The sequence below is a fragment of the Ochotona princeps genome, chromosome 6, assembly GCF_030435755.1.
Source record: "Ochotona princeps isolate mOchPri1 chromosome 6, mOchPri1.hap1, whole genome shotgun sequence".
Taxonomy (NCBI): Eukaryota; Metazoa; Chordata; class Mammalia; order Lagomorpha; family Ochotonidae; genus Ochotona; species Ochotona princeps.
The window spans coordinates 33,051,291-33,071,526 of record NC_080837.1 but is presented as its reverse complement, the minus strand read 5'-3'; the positions used below and the strand labels follow the sequence as shown (position 1 = coordinate 33,071,526).

The window sequence follows — 20,236 nt, the reverse complement described above, 5'->3', positions numbered from 1 at the left end:
AGACAAAGGATGCTTGTTGGCACTTGTTGGCACTGTGAAAGTTGAAACAGAGTGTTGCCTTGTTTGATTTCAGTTGGGAATGTGGTTCAAATATTTCCTCATTCTATGCACATCTGCCAATGACTGACAGCTCTTTGACTTTTGAATTTGTGGTTACAAATAAAATTGAATGCTAGAATAGTTTGCTAATATAAATCTATAAATAATCAAACACATTTATAAGTGCGTATATATGTCACATTTGAATCAATTTCGGAGAATAAACTTGTAAAATGAAGCCAAACAAATGAACAACTCTAAAGATTTGAAGTGGCAAGTTGGGTGATTTCCTGGGCAGTCCTGGAGTGAGAGAAGATTCGACCTGACAAATTAGCATCATTTATTATGAGTACTTTTCCTCAAAAGTATGATAGAAACTGCAGTTCCCAACAAAATAAAAGTGTGATTTTTCCAGATGCTATCACTGTCCTTTCATTAGCTTAATGTTCCAGCTTTGAGATTACAAAAAATGAGATTCAGTGCAAAAAAAAAAAAAAAAAGAAAAAGAAAAAAAAAGAGAAAACTGTGCTCGGACTATGGGAAACGCTATCTCACAGAGAAAGCTTAGCAACTGTGATAACATCCTGTGCCCGTCACAGGATTGACTGTACATGAGTTGGTTGTCAGGGTAGATGGCTGAGGATGACGGGGCTAAAGATGTCTCCATTTTGCTTGTGAAACTGGATGAGCGCTGCTACAATTCATTGAACAAGGTGCCTTTGAAATGTTTGTTGAGGAATATCATGAGCTCAGCCCTGAAATGTTGAACTTAATCTGCCTTTACATAGAAATACAGAGTAGGCAGCTTAGGCAGTCACAGTGATTGTTCCTCTGCCTCTTTTTTTCTTTCGCTAGGCAATATTCTGAGAACTTCATGTAACAATTCGCTTTATCCTTTCGACAAAAGCAGAAGGTAAGAACCATTGTCAGTTCCATTTAACAAATCAAGGCACAAAAAATTAGGCATTTGTATATGTGTATGTATACAGTATTTACAGGTCAGATTGTGCATTTAGAAACTACGGGGTTGAATAGGGTGGATAAATAATTTTGATAGGTCCTTCGAGGATAATGAACTGAACTTTGCATTAATACCAATATGCTATGTTTGGGAATGGGCAGTTGATCATTTGATTAGAGACTGAGTTTGTTGACTGAGTAAGAGGTTAAATATAGTGAAAAGGCAGATGGGCAAAACAATGTATGATATCTTGGGGTCCGCAGTGTGGAACAGTGGATTATGCCACCACCTACAACGCTAGTATCCCAATATAAGTGCCGGTTCAATTTTCGTTGTTCCACTTCTGATTCAGCTGCTTGTTAATATGCCTGGAAAGGCAGTAGAGGGTATGTCGAGTGTTTAGGCCCTTGCCCTCCGTGTGGGAGAAATGGCTGGAATTCCAGGATCCTGGCTTCAGCCTTGTCCAACCCCGACAATATGGCCAATTGGAGAGTGAAACAGCAGATTTCTCTTTCTTTCCCTGTCTTCCTATAACTCTACCTTTCAAATAAATAAATGAATCTTTCAAAAATATGCTGTATTCAAGAATGTTATTGAAATAATAATGCTAGGGAAGGAGATTTAAAAATAGAGCTGAGAGATTAACAGAAAATTATGGAGTCAGTAGATTTTCTTTTAGCCAATCTCCAGCCCCATAGCTTTGTTGAGTATCTAGACATAGCTCTGTGTGTGATACAAGCCTTTGAACTGCCTTAGCACTTCAAATACTGTCAGTATTTTAAAGCTCCAGAAAACCATGCTTCCGAGTTCTGATTTATATGACTAAGTCCTGATACATCTATTTTCCTTAAAGCACCAGGAATAACTTCAAATGGGATTCAGTCCACAGAAGTCTGTTGTTCTTTAGTGCAACAAATCCAATTCCAAACAATCTCTCCGCAATTAGATAAAATTTCCCATTTATTATCCTTTTACTTTAAAGATTTTTTTCCTGTGGTTTTAAAGTGGATGTTGAAAGTATAAATCTAACCCTGAAATAATGCAACTTTTCATCAGGCTCATGTGTTGGCAATAATCAGTGCTTAGTTTAAATGATGTATATTTACAATTAGCAAGTACTTTTTAATTATAATTTAATTGTAACAAATGCAATGAATGAGTTTTTATCTTTTATTTTTGAGATAGAATATTTTAAATTTACATTTCAGTACAGGCTTAATACTCCATTAGTAAAGTTCAACAAATAAAAGAATAGTTCAGTAAGAATACAGGCAAGGAATATAAGCAATACTCGATTTTAAAATAATGACCAGTCATGGTTAGGAATAATAGTCTAAAGCAGTTTTAATTATCAGCGATTTTTTTTTAGTAACACCTCTGGCTAACACAGTTTGGAACACACTTATATGTTCAGCACTAAAGGCCTGTCCATCATTACTGAGATAACTAGAAATATTGTTTGGGGCTGAATAGAATAAGAGAATAAAGCCTAGGCAGAATGTCACTGAAAGGAAACCTCCCACAACCATGTGGTGACCTTATTCTTTGTATTTCCTTAAGTGCTCCAAACCAATCTAATCACTTAATTGTGTAATCAAAGTTATTTGCTTGTACATTTTGGGAAGCCTGTCATTAACTATGACCTTTGTTAAAGTATCTTGAACAGAAAGAACAACTGTCCCTTTAAAACTTGCCTCTTGCTAATAATTCAGGGCCCCCTTTCAGCCCCAGACTCCATTTGTTGTGATGTTGAACTGAAGTTTCCAGGTGAAATGAACAGCTGCCAAGATTGCCTTTCAAGATGCTGCCTTTGGGAACATAATACTTTATTATCCATGTTGTGCCATTCCATGCTGAGTAGTAGTTAAAATAATGAGAGGTCTAAGTGATCTATTTCAAGGTCTATTTTCTCCTTAGCCAGTGGAATACTTTCAAACTCTTCCAACCATCTGCTCTTCCTCAGGGTACAAGAAGCAATCTAGTTACCTGAAACTAAAGTCTTTCACCTGTTTTTCAAATAATGGATTTGTAAACTGAATTTGATCTCTAACATGTTTGTCTAAAACTGAGCCGTTGGCTGCCCTAAAATCAGTGTCTTCTTTCACCAGTTAATGGTACTTTTCATTTTTCAAAAAGTTTAAAATATCTAGGCAGTTAGTTCTTTTTGTCTTAACTCCTCCAAACTCCAGCCACTGAGAGATGAAATAACTGAATTATCATGTTCATGAATCCAGTTCTATTTCATAGTGCCAAAACCAATTTCTTCTTGAAAGCTTTGTAAGGAAAGCTATAATCATCAACATTTGGCTTAAATATCAAGTAAACTGTACTTAGCAACATTTTCGGTTGACAGTAAGTAAACCAAAAACACATTTCAAATAATAGCCAGGAATGACTTTGGACTGCCATGTACAGGAATTTCTACAAACAAATTACTGGAAAATTTATCACAATACTTGATAAAACTGAGGATAACTATTCCCTTTTCTAAGTTTGTGGGGACAGATGGAAGAATCCAAGTGTTTAGAGAAGATATTAAATCATCTCTTACCATGAACTAGGATGATCTTTTAATAATCTTTATTTTCCCGGAAATAGTAAATGGAGAATTCTTTGTGCCCTATGTAGAGAATTGTTCTAATTAACTGCAGTATAGTTATTTTATAAAAGCATGTTTCTTATAGTGTTATGTGGGAGTGAATGAAATAGAATAATGTTACAGCTCTAGACACAATGTGATAGGTAACCAGAGGCTAATTTGTAGAAGGGCTATCACTCAGTATTTTTGGTAGCATATCTTCATCCTTGTAGCTGGAAATGAGTTTTTAGCAGGTGCCATATTATCTAGCAGTCGACACACCAAACCTGGAAGAGGTCTCAGATATAGTCTATCATGACAGTAATCTGATTTTTCTAACGCCATCAAAATGAGGTCTCTCCTCCAAAATCCTTTTTCATAGGATGTTTATTTTTCATTTTTAGTCTTTATTACAACTGCCAGTTTTAAATTTATGTTTGCTAGTATTGACTAATAGGCTGTTAGGTGTTAGTTCATCAAATAAGTGCTGCAGCCTAACTGCTGTCTTCACAGCCACCTTTTTGTTGTAAACCACTCATCTAATGAGCACAGTGTCTTGCCTCGTTTTATCTCAAATCTTCTCCTATGCTGCAGTTTTTGTGGAACCTCACTCCTCAACAGGACATTCAACTTGCAATGCAGCAAATTAATGTTGTTGAAGGGCATCTGTCATCCAGTGAAGCCCAGACATGAGAGGCAAATGAAGTCTAGAGATTAGCATAGGACAAATAACTTGGTCTATCCTTGGATGAACATGCTGAACTACTGGAGCTTTTCACAGGGTGCTAGACGTACTCGTCAACTATGAAGCAAACACAGTTGTGAATATAAGCTATTTTCCAACTGTTTTTGATCAACATGCTCACATATACATTGGAAAGGCTTAATACTTCTACTTGATGTAATGAACACAAGGACATGGGTTTGTAGAAAGCTAGTTATACTGCTGCACTTTTCATCCTCAAATAATCAGTGGGTTGGATGCTTTACTAAACACTTTACCTAGGATTCTTCTGCCCTTTGTCAACTGATCAGCACATTTAATCTTTGCCTGTTATCTAAAATTTTAATTTTCTATTTTTATTTTATTTGGGAGGCAAGCAGATGGAGTTAAAGGTTGGGGGATAGGGAAAGAGAAATCTTTCTTCTACTCTGTCACTCCCCCAATGTGTACAACAAGCAGGCAGCAGCCCAAGAGCTTGGAAATCCAGGTCTTCCCTGGGAATAATAGCACCCACAACTACCTGCCTGCTGTCTTGCAGATGGTGCTTCTTAGTTCTCTTTCTAAAGGAACCTACCTCTACTTTTTCTCAATCATTCACAGCAAATCGAGCTTCTAGGTTTATACACAGCTTTCTAATAAATCATTGTACCTCTAAAACTTAGAAATTGAAATCAGCTGACTGTTGAAATTAGTTTTCATATTCCAGGACTTAAATTGCTTAGAGATTTTCAAAACCAGCTTTACCGTCTGAATTACAACCCGAGGCAGTGTGGTTGACTTTATGGCCTAAGGATCACTTGTCTAACTCAGAGTTCTGGGGTAAACAAATGGCCCTCTGGAGGGTCCCTGGGGCAGAGTCCAGTGGACTCCTGTTTGAGTTATAGGTTCAAAGGAAAAGTATGCAAATCAAGTTAGAAGGAAAAACTGCTTGCCAGGTCACCTACATTATAGCAAGCCTTGAAAAGATTATTTTTCCAAAATAATGAGTAATTTCTCCCTGTCAGGCATGAATAATTAGTAGCCCATCTGATTCCCATTTAGAATACAGAACAGTGGGGAATTCTGTTTAAAACATAGTAAAATATCATCACTGTTTTATTGGTAAGGGAATTTAAGTTTGAAAGGATCAATATCTTTTACAAAGAGTTCACAGGTAATAGAGGTGCGATTCAACCCAAGGACTCCTAAACTCAGAACACTTACTTTTGCTACAGTATCCTGTAGTATCACGATGCGAAACAAATTTTTCAAAAATTCTGCCACTTGAAAGATACCATTTTGTTTGTAGAGAATACCACATACCTTCTAGAGTGTCAAGTTGACATCATGTTGAAAAACCAACAAAAATTTCCACATTGCCATGACATACATGTCGCTGGGTCATACACCTATGAAGTTTAGCACAGGAGCGCAGAATGGGGAACAAGGTATCCTTTACTATAATTTCCACTTTGAGTTCATTTACAAGTAGGAGTCTTCTCCATCGAATGAGGGACATGGTTTACTTTCAGTGCTTAAACTCTTAACTAGAAATGTTGATATCATGAAAAGGTGAGTAGATGGGTCCCTGAAATATCTAAGGGTCCTGTACTCTGGTGCTGGTGTTTTCACACAAGAAAATATTTCCACTTCTAATGAAAAAGTATGAGAAATAGTTGGTATAATCTGTCCTTGCTTCTGAATTGAAAACTTGGGCGGGATTTCTGTTTCCACTGAAATTGAAAGCAGACAATAAAACAAAAGCAAGTCTAGTCTTCTCTCTCTCTCTCTCTCTACATATATATACACACCTAATTTCAGAAACTAACTAAAAATGTGCAGACTTCTGTAAGAGTTACAGTTCTGAACTTGACCCACTGTTAAGTGTCTGACTTCCTTCCTTTGTGGCTGAGTTGCTTGGGGAAAGGCGTGAGGTGCTTCGGTTCTTCCTGTTCTGAAAGAGGTCAGTGTGGATTAGCATAGCTTGTTAATGTAGAGCAGGTACAAGGCACAGATTAGAGGAAGCGACGTTTTGAAGAGCTTCAAATGTCTTGCATAAAACCTATATTCAAAAATACTTCCTGAGGTGGAAAGAGGTGGAGGGAAGCGGGAGGATAGCCAAGTACCAAAGCAGTTGTGAGAAGTAACAAGTTCTAGTATTCTACAGCAGCATAAGGTGACTATAATTTATAATAACATGTTTACTACTGTTGGACTTCAGGTATGGGGAAAAGATAAAGACACAGAAATGTTCATTATGCTGATTTTTTTATTTGGTCAGTTTAGGTTGCATATATATGTTGATATGCTTCCCATAAAGAAGCACCAACACTACATGCTAATGAAATATTGAAGAAAAAATGAGTTTATTAAAATAAATGGAAGTGATTTCTGAACCATTAGAGCACTTCAAAATGTTCATGGAAATACCCATTGTCTTATTTCTTTGACAGACACAGATAGCGGGCTTCATTTTGCTGGTTCACTTCCCAAAAGCCTGCAACAGCCAGGCCTGGCCTGGGTCAAAGCAAGGAGCCGGCATCATAATCTAAGTCTCCAAGTCTCCCTTGTGAATGACAGGAACATAGCTTATTTATTTATTTAGTTATGTGTTTGTTTTTATTGAAAAGTCTGATATACAGAGAGCAGCAGAGATAGAGAGGAAGATATGCCATCTGTTGATTCACTTCCCAAGTGGCCGCAGTGGTTTCAGCCGAGCCAGTCCGAAGCCAGGAGCCAGGAGCCTCTTCCAGGTCTCCCACTTGGGTGCAGGCTCCCAAGGCTTTGAGCTGTCCTCAACTGAGCAGGCCATGAGCAGGGAGCTGTATGGGAAGCGGGGCTACCAGGATAGGAACCAGTGCCCATATGGGATGCTGGTGTGTTCAAGGCGAGGACTTCAGCTGCTAGGCTACAATGCCAGGCCCGGACCACCACTTATTAAGCCGTCACTGCTTGCTCCCAGGTTCTGTAGTGCTGGAAAGCCTGAGTCAGAATCCAGAACCCTCTGTGGAACCCATGGACTGGGACTTATGTCTGTTAACTAGCATTGCAATGCCTAGGCAGAAAACCAGCCCTTCACATTCTGTTTGAGTTCCATTCTCTGTGAGCTTTTTGAAGCATTCTGATAACTTTATGATTTGAGCTTCAACACAGCTCACTATTTGCCCCCACTCTGCCTTGCTTCAGTGTCCCTTTTTAGAAACACCCAAGCCACATCAAAAGTTTTGTGATATGTATGTTTGTGTGGCTTGAACACGCAAAAAATAAAGTTTAAGACATTTTATGTCAGATAGCCTCTAAACAGAGAAATATTTGCAAGTACTGCCTCAACAAGTCCTGACAAGAATGTGCAGGTTGGAATTTTCCTTGCTCGTTGCATCTTTTAGATGATTGGAACTTTGAAATATGATGAAGTCAGCATGGGCGAGCCCAAAGTGGTTGAGCTCTTTCCTAGTAGCTAAGAGGCATACAATCCTGTCGTGTGAAAAATCGAGATTTCTGCAAAGTTTCAGCCTTCTTTTAAAATGGAAAAAGATGCATTAGTCACACACATAATGATGCTATGTTGATTGATTATAACGCTTAGTTTTCTGGGAAGATGTTACATACAAAACGGCCTCCCTTCATACCATTTTATTTTCAGAATTTGCCGTCTTTAAAATGCTTAAAATGCAAGTTGTGTGGAAACTCTAAAAGAGAATTCATTGTGCCAGAATTGACAGAGGGCAGCAGAAAACTTACAAGCTGTCCTCTGGTTGATTCGAAAAGTAATTAATTGCAGCTGCTGTTTTGCAGCAAGCTGGGGAAATGTCACCAAATACAGAAAACTCCAAAAAGAATGACAAGGCCTTCCTGTAATTTTCCCAGCCTAAACAGAAATGAGATGAATGCATTGTGACTGCTGTAGGTAATGAGACTTTGTAAGATTATTATAAATAGGGTGCATAATTAGTGTTCTGCAGTTCAGTAAGCACTTTGTGTTGTTTCTGTGAATTTGGAGTAGGCCCCAATAGCTTCACAAAGCATTCAGTCTTCCCAAATCAGGCAAACATTTTGGCTCCAGACACTTGCTTCCAAATACACTGTCAATTACTTATGAAGACAAATTTAGGAAAGAAAGAAGACATTACCTTTAGAGAGAGAGGCATTACCAGAGAGACCACAATATTTCCCATTTGCTTTCACTTTGCAAAGTACACATTGCCAGTACTATCTCATTTAATCAGGTGGCTGGTACTGTTCCGTTATATTCATGTAAACTGAGCTCTGGAGAGGACAGTGTGACCTATATCCATTGATAAATGATATTTTAACCTAGGCGTGTCTCATTTTAAACCTGTGATTCTCTGAAATTGTACCACCATCTTTCCCACAGTTCCTGCAATGAATATAAATTTATATTCTGTATTTTTTCCTTTTGGCTTCGCTTGGTTGATGTTTACTATGCATTTTAGTGAAAAATGTTCCCACAGAAGCATGCGATTTCACTGTGGGGAGACTAGTGAAGCCAGCGCTACAAAGGTACAAAATGTTGCAATTGTTAATGGATGAGATGCAGGCACCATCCATCATTCTGTACTTGTATTTGCAAAAGTGAATTCATAAATATCCAAAGGCTTTCATTTACTTTTGGTAAACATTAAAAATAGGGATACCAAAATAGAATATGAGTATCTTTGATTTTAAAATGAAAGGGATACATCATTGGTTTAAAGGAATGTCTGTAACGTGGAAGGAAAACATAACTCTTTGGACCTAGAGATAGATTGGGATTTTCAGCTCCCAAACTGTATCATGTCCAATGACACCTTAAAAACTATGATGTTCCTTGGTGTGTATATAATTGGGAACTGCAAGAAAGGAAAGTAAAAAGAAAATAAGCTAACTTCTAAAGAACGCTTTGTGTTGGAGTATAGTCCCAATTTATATAAGACCCAAAGCACAGTGATTTCAACATTATAAAAGCTTATTTTTCTTTCATATAATAGTTAAAAATGAAGATGCTCATGGCTACCTGGGAAGCTCACCCATTTTCTGTATCCCAAGCACCTGCATCTGTGATTATGCTTGTATGCCATGTAGTAACAGGGTAGACTCGTAGGCCGAAAGCAAGATCCAGGGTGGTACACTCACCATGCTACTTAGGATGCTGTCACCTGGCTAAAAGCGGCTGGGAAAATGAGTCTGGTTGACTGGCCCTTCACTCAGCAAGCTCTGAAGAAAGTATGAATACAGTTGAAAAAGGGCAACATTTGCCACACTCAGAGGGTAGATAGGAACCCAGTGAGCTGGGCCTGAGGAAACATCAGGGTGTAGAGGGTTAGTAGAAGATTTCATCTGTGTCCTCAGATACACACCCCATTAAAAAAAACTTTTTTGCCTTAACTATCTTTGGAGAGTTACCAAGTAGAGGAAAGAAATGTAGTTACATATGCTAAGGCAGGGTTTTAGCACTGAAATCTTATCAAATAGGAAATTAAGGGCCAACTGTAGTTCTTGCCAGCTAAGCATCTCTTTTATGTAGACAATATTAAGATGTAGAAATTTTCTGGGTTCTTTCATCCTTCTGGAAGCATGAGACCTTTTCCTTGGGGGACTTGGAGGAATGATTTACATAAAATAAATTCCTAATCCAATCTAGTCTAGAAGTTACATAGAGAAGAATGAGAGGGTGTGCTTTAGAAATCATCTCCCTTTCCCCAATCAGATACAATTGAATGTCTGAACTTGAGACTGATAGATCCTGCTCCAGTTATCTGCGGTCTGAATTACAGACACAGATGGGAGAAAGCTGTTTTGGTGAGAGCTGGAAGCAAAGGGCCACTAATGGTTGGATGCTTTTAAATTGCACGCAATACTTAGATCAATCACTTAACCCCGTCCTTGGGAGAAATGATAAATGGCAGAAAGAGAAGTTGTAAAGGCCTAATTTTTCTCTTCTTCAGGCTGAAGTGTTAAAAGAGTACCAGGAAATAACACACTATAGGAGAAATACAACAAAAACGAAGCAGGCATGCAATGGTTGATTTGTTGGCCTCTACAAAAGTGGTCATTCGAAGAGAAATGCTTAAAACCAGTGGAACTGTGAACTGCATAAACCTGATGGGCCTTGCCATGAGTCTATATGGGCCAACAATCCAAAGGAAAGATGCCTTCAGTATCTTCTCTGGGACACAGGAAGTAGAGATTTTTTTTTAATTATTTATTATTTAACTTCAGTAATTACATTGTATTATGTGACACAATTACATAGATACTTGGGTTCTCCCCACCCCTCCCCAAACCCTCCCACCATGGTGGATTCCTCCACCTAGTTGCATAACCACAGCTCAAGTTCAGTTGAGATTCCCCCATTGCAAGTGTATACCAAACATAGAGTCCAGCATCTTATTGTCCAGTCAAGTTCAACGGCTTCTTAGGTATACCCTCTCTGGTCTGAAGACAGAGCCAGCAGAGCATCATCCCAGTCAATTGAAAGCTCCAACATACCATCAGCAAAAATTTACATCATTATGGAATTAATTGACATAATAATGAGTAACCAATACGTTAAAAGTAAATGCGAGTTCCCAGTCACCTTCTGTGACCACCTCACCTATACTTCAATTTTAGTTTATACACAACATATAACATTCAAAACATAACATGTTATACATAACATAACATCATATCATCTTAAATTAAGGCAAACATGTGGTATTTTTAAGGTAGTGAAGCAGCCAGGCAACAGGACTCCTAAATGTTCTCATACAAAGGCTGTATTTAGTGTGACAACAATAGAAAGCTTCAGTTTACCTATTCGTGAAATATAAATGATAAATATCCAAGTCATTGAGTTATTATCCAAGTAAGCTACCATGATGAATCCTACACAAACAGCAATGAAACACCTCATGTGATATAAGAGTTCAATACATTGTTATAATTGCAGATTTGATTAGCTGTACAGCATGTTAGCTTCTGGGTATAAAGCAACAATCACCATATATTTTTTTTGTCGAAAGGCATACAACCTAATAGATGGAGATATGTGTAAAAAGAAATTAGAACAATAGGATTGTACTTGTTCTGTAATAGACATCTGTGTAGTACATGGTTCTCAGCAGTAGACATTTTGTAGAGGAGGTGACAAGTTTTACCTAATTGAAATAATAGGTAGAAGATGTTTGAAACTTTTTAATCTAGAAATCTGCATACAGAGACTCATCTGCATTTTTCCCATCTCAGAAAATCAAATATCCCTTCAGTTCATGTCTGCCCCACCCCTAGCTTCCAAATGTCTGTCTTGCTTCGTATCTTTGTGCTCAATGTCGCTCCCCACCTAGGTTTTGAAAATGAAGTGTTGTTGCTATTTGTGGTGTTGATAAACCTGCAGAAATAATGTACAGTATTACCTCCTTGATGCTCAATAAACTCTATGATTAACTGATGGGGAATTAGAATGCCGATGTCTTAATGACAAAGGAATGCTTGCACCTGGAAAAACTTGTTTGGAAATGCCTTTGTTCCAGCAGACACCCTTCCTGCCTTTCAGCCTTGCAGCCAAGAGGATGAGGGTCCCATTGGAGGTTGAGAAGACAAGAGTGAGAACTTGATTAGGGGTATCTCATGGAAAGGGGTGATCATCAATGTTAAAAGGCCATCACTTCGTCATTGAAAGGCATATACTTGACATTCCAAGTGGCCACCCTTCTTGATAATGGATTAAATTACACTTTTCACTTTCTGTGGAAAAACAAAATGTGTAGAGACACGGCAAGAGTATTGAGCTTGTACCTTTATAGGATGAGTAAAGTGACTTCTTTCTTGAGAGACTGAGCATCTAAGCAGATGCCCTGGCATACGAATGTTTGCCAAACATCTGAAAGAAAGAGAAATTGATGGCTTCCTGGCAGTTCCCAGGCAATTGGTACTTTCAGTAGCTTGGACTTTGATGCACTATCGCCTGTACTTAGCATATGTTCAAATTCTTCCACAGATGTGGGATCTTTTCTAATTTCCCATCACTCCTGGAGCTGTCTTCCAGTCACATCATCTTTATTAGAGTAAGAAACATGCTGAAATTTACAGGCATCGTTATTTCCTCCAATACATTTCCTTCAGTGTCCCTTTCCTATACATCCTTAAAATAGGAATTGCTCAGAAATATGAAATGTTGTCTGACGAAGTAATCCATAGAGCAAAAGGCCCAAGACCCAGGTCTCATATTCATAAAAGTAGTTACTACTTTGGGTGCTACTAGGCTGTGGGACTTCTCTGTTTTTATTAATTGCATCTCAGCTGTTCTCGATAAAACAACAAAAATGCTGCATTATGAGTTTTCTCATTTGCTCAGTTCTTGATACTGTAAGTCTGAGTAGGAAAACAAAAAAGAAATTCACAGAAGTTACAGTTGTTCTTTGTCTCCAACAATTACGTTCTTGGAATTGACACCAGAGGTGATGTTTTGAGGGGAAATAGGGTATATTGGCCATAAATGTCTGTACCACTTGTTGAAATTGGAGTTCGATTTGGGGATGAAATCTGATAAAGTAATCTGAGAGCTGGGTCGGAGTTGGGAGGCCCTGGTTTTTGCTTCAGTTCTGTGGCTGAATTCCTTGGAAGCTTTAGCCAGACACACCGTGATGCAGATATCAGCAGATATACCTACTTCTGCAGCAAAAGAATGATTTTATATGTAATTCTTTGTGTAAATGAGAATACTTGATTTAAAAAAAAACACTCTAAGTAATGGGCAATCTGAGTGTTGTATAAAAACACAGTATCTTCTGTTTGGTGTAATGATTACTTGTTACTTCCTTAGAATACTTAATCATTTTATTTTTAAAAACAGATTATTTGAAAGGCAGAATTACAGAAAAATAGCAGGTAAAACAGTTTTCCTATCCTCTGTTATGTTTCTGAAAAGGCCTTCACAGCCAAGGTGCAGCCAGGTTGAAAACAGGAGCCCAGAGCTCCATGAGTCTTCCATGTGCAAGTAGGGGACAAAGGTCTTGGTCCACCTTCAGTTACTTTCCTTGATGCATCCACAGGGAAGTAAATTGGAAGTAGAGTGGCCAGGAATTGAAACCCTACCAGCATGGGATGCCAGCGTCGCAGGCAGTGGCACAGTACACTGTACCACAATGCTAATCCCACATTTAAAGATTTTTTAAAACAAAAGTACCCACATTTTATTTTGCATATTACCACGCAAATTATCTATCAAGCTCGACTTATTGCACATTGATTTTAGCTAAGAAAATTTTAGATATACTTACCGATAGGGGGTAGATACATAGATCACCACATTATGAGTTTTCTTTTTCAGTGATATAAATTAACAATGCATTCAGTGTTTTGAAGAATTTTATTTTCTTATCACATACATATACTCAGTATTAGTTGGTTTATTAGAATACTTACAGAAGTAATTTCTGCCTGATTTTTATAAGATAAAGCCATTATTATCTTATGGGAAAAGTAATAAAACCCTCAGAAAGAAGTCATTTATTGGGCCACGGCCACTTTTTTCTTTCCTCAGTATTTTTGAAAAGACTATAAATTGCAGGTAGAAACTGTATTGTATCCCTCAAGCTCCCTGAGTCGCTGACAGCTGTCAGGCAGAATCCTAGACACAAGTCAGCTCAGCCACATGAACGGAGTGACAGCTACTACTGTGTTTGTTATTAGAAGCTGTAATTAATCATTTTTCTGAAACTGAGTTATTATGCTTTATCATGATATCAAATATATGGGGGTAAGTGATATAATTATCATTAGCCAGTTTAATTCTTGAGACAAAGTTGAAATAGCCATCCACATTGCTTTAACTCTTTGCCTTCGTTTCCTCTGACATATGGAACTAGTAAATTGGATTTTATTATTTGTTAGCATATGAGATTTGTGGAGTCTGAACAGCCAAGCCAGAGCTGGCAGCAGCTTCCTTCCACCTTGGCAGAGTCAAAGCCACCAGGGGCTTTGCTTTCTTCCATGAGCTCTGAGGTCTAGGGACTTGTGCTTGGGGCTTTTGGAGCTGGTCTGAGATCACTCATGTTTCAGTCCCAAGGGTGATGGGAAGGGAGAGGGAGAGGCCACATGCTAGTGTGGAGTGCTGGTGGGCTGTTCCTGGGGTTTCATACATGCACTTGTGTCCCAAGTGGGCAGATGGGTGAAGTCCCAGACCTGCATGCTTAACAGAAGACCGAATCTGAGAACCTGTCTATGATCTTGGGTCTCTGGTGGGCCGGCAGAACTCCGGGCCAGCATGCCACCCCAACAGAAGACTGGGCTTGTAAACACTGGTCTGGGAAAATCCATGTGCTCCTGACCGCATGGACTATGGATTGCTTAGGGAAGGGGGTTTGGGGATGTGAGGGAGCAAGGATGCTGAGGGAATATGTTGCAGGTGAGGAACGATTTCTTGGGGATTTCACTGACAAGTCTACCGTACTTGCAAGTAAGCAAGGGGCCTGAAAGTGAATAGTTTGGAGGAGGGGAGTCAGAGGACCTTTCTGGTTCAAACTGATGCACTGGCCCAAGTGGGAGACTTCAATTGGATTAGTTAGCATCAACCACTGCTACCAACTACTACCACTGCTGAGCACAAATGCTAGGGCTAGGGGCCTACCTGGCAGGGCTATATCACAGTACTCACCAGTGAGCATTGGATCAGGGACAGATCATGTTAGGCCAGACCATGACACTAACTATTATGCAAGAGAACCAGATCTGGAGGCAGATTCTGTGAAGGGTCTACCCCTGTGTAACTGTAATTTCTGCAAGTTTGCTTAATAACTGGGGTAGTGACAGGATGAGATAGGCATGACCATGGTGCCATCCAACACTTGGCTTATGGGGTTGGAAACAGGCCAGGATGGTCCAGGCTTCAACACCCACAGGCACATCCAAGAATGGAATGTGGAGTGGGCTGGGGAGCAACATCCACCAGCTTATACAAAGGCTGAGACAGGGAGCAAGCTATGCCAGGTAAGGGCCTAGTACCCATCATTGCATGTGAGATCTGGGTCTGGAAGTGAAACTGGTGGGGGAACGTGGGAAACTCCCCTGATGGGCTATAGCTGTTGCTACAGATGTGATTCAGGCCTGGGTGTTCGTCAGGCAAGGCAAGATAGTTCCACTCATTGGCAATTGTGTAGGTTGAATCTGGAAAGGGGGTAGATTGGGCAGGAGCAGGCCAAGATTAGCATTTGTAGGAACCAATATTGGCATTTGCAGGAGTCAGGCTGGAGTGCAGGTCATGCCAGGTTTAGCTATCATACCTACTGGTTTTCATGAGCCAGGGATGGGAACAGACTAGGCAGGGCTAGGCTGCAGCAACCACCAGTGAGAGTTGGGATAGGGTGCAGGCTGGGACAGGCCAGGCTGTAGCATCCAGTGGCAAAGTCCAAGATGAAAGATGGATTATTCCAAGCTGGGTCAGAGCAACCACTGACATGTGCAAGATCTGTGGCTGGCAACAGGCCTAGTTGGGGAGCTATGAGGATGTCCTGCTGGTTTGTGGTTGTCACTGGTAAACGTGAGAACCAGAATGGGGATGACAGTCTTGGCTGGGCATGACTGTAGTGTCCCTTGGCAAATTTGTGGACTGTGTCTGGAGTGTGCCAGACTGGGCTTAGACTCCAGCACCCACTGGTGCTCATGAGAGCCAGGATGAGTGTAGGATGGATTGGTCTAGAGATTGTCTACTGCCGAGCCACTCAAGATCTGTGTCTGGGCAGAGACCTGGTATAGCTTGGCTGTATCACTTAACAGTAAGAAAAAGATTGCATGTGGGCCTGTTGGGCAAGGACACTGTTCTTGCCAGGATAGGAAGAAGACTAAGTCTGGGCTAAGGATCTACCAGAGTACATGAGATCTGCCACTGGAAGGAGATCTCACAGAAAAGCTTGGCTAACTCCTTTGTCAGGATGCAGTCCCTGCAGGTGAGCAGCCCAGACAAGGTCAGGTTATAGTGCTCACCAACACACATAAAGGTCAGACCTGTGGGAAGGCCAGGCTGGGCCAGTTCATAACACTCACACGCATATCTGAGAACCAGGATGGAGTGCAAGACCAGGTTGGACCACAACACTGCCAGTTCACATTAGGGGTGGAACTGGGGGCAGGCTAGGTGAGACAGGCTACAGTGCCCGTCGGCAAATGCCGAGATGAGTCAGACCATGCCAGACTAAGCCTCAGCACCTACCAGCAAATGTGAGACCAGGGTGAGGGGAGGGATGCAACCCGGTAGGGGGGTTGTGGGGACTTCACATTTGAGCCACCACTCTCATTGGTGAGCATGAGAACTGGAACTGAGGGCAGACCAGGCTGTGTAGGACTATAATACCTGTTGGCCTGCATGTGAACCAGATTAGGGGAAAGTCAGGCTAGGCTCACCGATTACACTCATTGTGCATGTATGAGCCAGAGTAAGTGCAAGCTGTTTGGGCTTTGTCACTGCATCGGCTAGCAACTACTAGGACTGGTGCCAATCCTGTCGAGCTAAACTACAGAACCACCTACAGAATGCAAGGTCTGGGAATGGAATGGGTCCAGTAGGGAAACAGTGTATCTTTCAGGCTACAACTTCCACTGGTGAGCATGAGAATCAGAGCTGGGGGCAGACCTGGCTAGACAGGTAGTGACACCCATTGACCAGAGTGTGGGCTGGATAGTAGGATCAGTTGGGTTGAGGTAGGCTTCAACACCCACTGGCATGTACAAGAGCTGAATGGGATATGGAACAGACTGACCAGTCTGCTATATATACTGGCAAGCAGAGGAACCATGGGCTTAGTTTTGGTTATTGGGGATTGCTGTGACTAGACTGAAGTTCCCACTGGTATATATGATGACTGAATGTGAGGTGGGCAGGGTTGGACTGGGCCACATAATCCATGGGTTTATGTAAGAGACAGGGCTGGAGACAGAATCAAACCAGCAGTTGCAACTGGCTGATATGGTTAATGGAATGAGTTGAACCCCAATTAGACTTAGAACTACAATTATGGGGAGAATCACAGTATGTGTGGTCTGACAGTGGAGTGCAAGTGTCAGAACTAGGCCTTTTTGGTGGCTTAAATGGAGAAGTGGATGGCATACCTGGATTCACATGGAGGATATTGCAGTCCATTAGAGCCTGCAGAGGGGACATCTGGTACCATAGCAGAGGAAGAAGAGCAGAATAAATTGGTCGATTAGCCCAGTCAAATGTTGACAGCAAATATCTGAGTGAATGGAGACTCTAAGGTGGACTATGTCAGCCAATGAACCATGGAAGGATTTACTCATCCTTGAATTGGTTATAATAACAGTATTTCAGAACTACCAAAACCACTTGATCAGAACCCTTGGAGCATGCTCTACATGGAGGATCCTGAGATGACACTGGATGACCATTCCCTATCCCTGGGTACTGAGGTGGTTGGGAAGCTAGGTGCAGCTTCTCTCATTGTCTGCTCCCTTTCCCCCAGTTATATAAAGAAGAAAAAGAAAATTTAGAACAATGGTCTCATCCACTTTCCCCTAATCTTCCCAACCCTTCCCACCCTATTCAACTACGTAAGCATCTTAAAAAATAAAATTTAAAAAAGAAAGAATTGAGAGTTTTACTATTCCATTAGTAGGGATGGCAGTGAGGAAAGGTGAGGGAATGCTATTTGCTCAAGGTCATGTGCACACAAATTACGCATCAAAACATGGTAAAGGGGTGTTAGATTCCTAGTTTAGAATTTATTAGCCTTCTGCTTATTTAATTGGCCAATCTTTAGATTCATGATTTTAATATGATGTTTGGAAGAAAACTCCTCTTTCTATTTGTGTTGTCGTTATGGTTTTTTTGAATTTATTTATTCTGGATTGCAAAATTATACGAAGTGGGGGCATATAGGGAAATAGAGAGGGATTATCTACCTACTTCTCACATGATTACATCATCCACAGGACTGAATCCAAGAGCCAGGAACTTCATCGAAGTTTCCCAGGTGACTTCAAGGGCCTTTTCTTCTGTTTCCCAAGGAACAATAGGGAGCTGGATCAGAAATGCGGTAGCTGGGACTCCAACAGGTGCCCATAGGCTATGGCAGCACTGTAGAAAACGGCTTTACTTGCTGTGCCACAGCTCTGGTCTCTGTTATTATATTCTTTTCATTATCGACAGAAAGACATATTTGCCTCAGGAAGAGATTATAATTTTGTTTACACTATAAGCATACACAGCTTAAAACTATTCTAAATTTGGAGATGAGCTCACATAAAGTAGAGAATTGAGCTGGGGTCAGGAGACCCAGGTTATTGCCTGAGTTCTGACACTAAGTGTCTGGGAAGCTTTAGCCAGACACTCTGTGGTTCCCATGCCGCAACACAGAAGGTAGGTAAGGGCCACCTTACTTCAGCTGGAGTAAGGAGGAAAACCACAACAGACTTGTGTTTAAATGACATTAATAACTTATCTAAATATAATATTTGACTTTGTGCATAATTTGACAGCAGAAAATATGAGCCAATAGGAATGAATAAATGAGTAATTTGTGGTGAAAAAAGACCTGGTCAAATACATTGAGAATGAAAAAATGGCGTAGAAATTGATATAAAGGAGAACACTAACCCCTTTAAAGACAGATATTGTAATTGGGCAGGCTTGATCTGGTTTTAAGATCAGTGGACTTGGTATATGGCTATAACTCACATTTGGAGTTATATATTATCAAATTCTTGTAGCATGCTTTCTTTCCTATAAAAAGTGCCATGTGTACCATAGGAGACATAGTCTGTCTTAGCTTTTGCCGTGTCACATGGTACGTGGCAAAACTCTCAGAAATGAGCCCTTGTCTTGGCAGTGTGTGTATAAAGTCATTGTGAATGAGAAGACATATCAAGCCAAACCGAGATTTGTAACTACATCATACACCTACAAATTGTCTCCTGCATAACTTCTGTACAAACTCAGTAACACACTTCTTGTGTACAGATGAGGGCTATTATGCTTATTGTGTGTGAATAGAAAGAGAACAGACACATCACAACGAGTGGAATTCAAATGTTCTTGGAAGCCTTTCCCTATTTTAGCAAAGGTTTAAGAGATATTTCAGAGCCTAAATTATCCTTGTTAACCCTAATGTTATGCCACTCTTGTACTACATTAACCTCTCCAATGGGGCAGAATGTGTGGGGTACTAACTAGAAAGCTAAGAAGTTCTTTGAAGAACCACCTAAAAGCATTTATGCCTTGAAGAGTAAAACTAATGAAGAAAACTGGAGAATACGTAATTTCCAGATTTTTTTGTCCTGGTTATTTATTTTTTAAATTTTAAATTTATTTATAAATGTTTATCACATAGGTGAGGGGAGTATAGACCTACACAAGTCTCAGGGAAGGATAGGGAATGTGGATGAGGGAGAAGTCCCAGCTGTCCCTCCTGTGAAGGATGTGGGGGAGATGCTACCCTGCTGCTGCTTGCTGCTAGGTAGCTATTTTTTTTTTTTTTTTGCACCAGCGGCAGAGTAGTCCCCTGATTTCATCCCAGGGACCCTGAAGGTCCCTGAGGTTGTACGAGAGGGAGTAGATATCCGAGGCTGATACTTGAGTAGTTTTGACTGTTCTGAAACTGGCTTCTTGGTGACGTGTGTGAGATATCACTTGCCATACTTGCCAGCTGTCTAATTTTCAGTGTGTCCATAGCCTTAGATGTTTGGGGGAGATTTTGGCCTGCTGTGTTGTTCGACTGGCTCTGCTTTCCATCTTCTGGTGCAGTACTACTAGTCTATTGAATCAGAGAGGCTGGCTATGATGTTTCATGTGCATCTTGGTATGTTATCTTTCCTTATATGGAGTCAGTAATGGTGGGGCGCAGTCCCACAGCATGTGCTCTGAGGCCAGACCACACAGCCATCTGGTGTTCCTTGAGGTTGGGAGTTGGTGGAGTGGACCCATTGCATTGACACTTAAGCGAGCTAGTTCTCATGTGCATGAGAT

General features: G+C 40.4%; 1 long non-coding RNA gene across 1 annotated transcript in view; it reads left to right on the top strand.

The window, feature by feature from the left end:
* LOC131480456 (uncharacterized) overlaps window positions 1-20,236 on the top strand; it is a 368,356-nt gene that overhangs the window by 138,179 nt on the left and 209,941 nt on the right. Inside the window, exon 3 of the long non-coding RNA XR_009245543.1 lies at window positions 895-952. This is a non-coding gene — a long non-coding RNA (uncharacterized LOC131480456). The remainder of the gene's footprint in view (window positions 1-894; window positions 953-20,236) is intronic.